This window comes from Nesoenas mayeri (assembly GCF_963082525.1).
Source record: "Nesoenas mayeri genome assembly, chromosome: 1".
Classification (NCBI taxonomy): domain Eukaryota; kingdom Metazoa; phylum Chordata; class Aves; order Columbiformes; family Columbidae; genus Nesoenas; species Nesoenas mayeri.
This window is the reverse complement of record NC_137541.1, coordinates 27,296,550-27,298,724: the sequence shown is the minus strand read 5'-3', so window position 1 is coordinate 27,298,724 and position 2,175 is coordinate 27,296,550.

The window sequence follows — 2,175 nt, the reverse complement described above, 5'->3', positions numbered from 1 at the left end:
ATTTGTAGGCTTCATATACAAATTCCTGGGCAGGAAAGTTATTGAAGTTTACTGTATTTTGGCACTAAATCACACAACTGAAAGATGTTCAAATCACAGCCAGAGCATCTCCAATTCAAGAAGTTCAAGAAAAATATAAGCAAAAGAAATTATTATTAACCCAGCAGTGTCATAGCTTATTAGGGAAACAATAACTACCCATAATGATCAAAACTATGATTAGGCTGTTATTCTCAGGTAGATAAGAATAAGCAAAATGCAGTTAAATAATGCAAGATTTTGCTTTACTTTTTTAGCTTCCTAAAATGAAAATACACTTCTATATCCATTTCTATGTGAAAAGCATATAATGAGGAGTACGATACTTTCATTTCCCTGCTTAACACAGTCAAAGGTACCTCGCAAGTCTTTGTAATTGCTCACATTTTTTACTATTACATTATATCACTCAGCAGCGCATTCAATGAACAAGAATAATGTCCTGCTTAGTCCTTTGATCTTAGTCTGAGGAAATTATGAGCATGGATGGTATTCAAACTATATTGGTGCCAGGCACACCAACATTTCAGGCACTCTAACTTCCCCTTGTTTTTCACTCTCAAAACCAACAGAAAGAAACCACTAAACCAAACCATACAGAATGAGAACAAGAAATGAAAAACAAAATTTGAAAACCAACCAAACAAAAATCATGCAACAGCCATTATTATTCACCTCTCTTTGGAACAGACACACACTGAGCTCAGCTGCTTTATCTGATTGTCTATATTGTCTCATTTTTTCTGTTGTTATGGCTTGAGATCATCCTGTTAGTTTTGTGTTGAACTTCTTGGCCAAGGTCTGTTGCATAGATTGATTCGTAGGAGCAGCTGGCCCATGCCATACACCATGATGCCTGTCTCAGCAGAAAATCAAACAGAATTTTGCTTTTGCCTGTTAACAGACAACAAACAGACCTAGTCTCATTTTTGCTTTGTTGCAAACATCTTTCAACAAGTGATGGCAGACAAAAAAATGAAACACTGAAAGAGAAGTATATTTGGCCTCTGGGGAAGAAGCAAAACAACCTAAAACTTCCTTGAGAAAAGTTGGTATGTGTGGAGAGAAAGGATTAGATTCTGCAGATGAATGACAAAATAATCTACCAAATTATTCATGGCCACAGGGTAGCTATAAAGTCTGTATGAACATCTGTTACTTTTTCTAAAGATCAAAAGAAATATGAAAGAAGAAAATATTTATGGAAGTATTCAATCTTGCAAATGCTTAAATTATTCTGTCATTTTATATTAAATATACATTATGTATAAAATATATTTTACATTATCAGTGGCATCCCAGGACTGATCAAGTGCATATGATTTTGAAGACTGGGATCACAGTCTATATTTTTTTCACGATATTCATCTAATGCCAACAGGAGAAAAAAAATTTTGTTCAGTTCAGGGAACAGACAAAACCCATTGTTGTAAAATGTGTGGTAACACACGATGAGATCAGGTTCCAGAGTTGCAAAACCTCTTGGGTGGATTTACATGGAAGAAAATCCACCCGGGCAAAACTAGCAATTTCCTCCCGACGTAGTGGAGGTGAGAGGGGGCAAAATTGGGCCACGGAACTTGAACCAACGGGCAGTTCTACACAATCTTGGGGGACTGGGCTGGGCAGAAGGTGGGCAGTGGGGTCCTGTCCCAACCAGAGCCCCGTCACCACCCCTTGTGCCACGGGCTCCTCCGTCGCCTCAAGGCGAGCTCAGCCCCAGCACGATGAAATTCTAACCGGCTTTAAGAGCTGCCCAGCCGGCACCAGGCACCCTCCTGGGACCCGACCGCTAGGGCGGTGCCTGAGGGAACAGCCCCAGCAAGGGCAGGGCTCGCCCGCCCTCACCTCCCGCTCCTACTCCGGTCAATAAACCATCAGAGTCCGCGTTTCCAGGCGTCTGCGCTCCAAGGTGAAGCGCTGCGTCAGCAAATGCCTTCCCCGTGACTTTACCCTCGCCGGCTCAGGAGCCGCAGCCCCGGGCCGGGCCGGGACGCGGCGGCGGTGGGTGATTGGCTGGCGGGCCGGCGGGCGGCCGGGCGGGGATTGGCTGCCGCGCTGCCTTTGTTCGGCTGCAGCCACTGCCGCAGGGCAGCGGAAGTTTGAGCGCGGCGGCGGCGGGTGCGACCTCGCCCG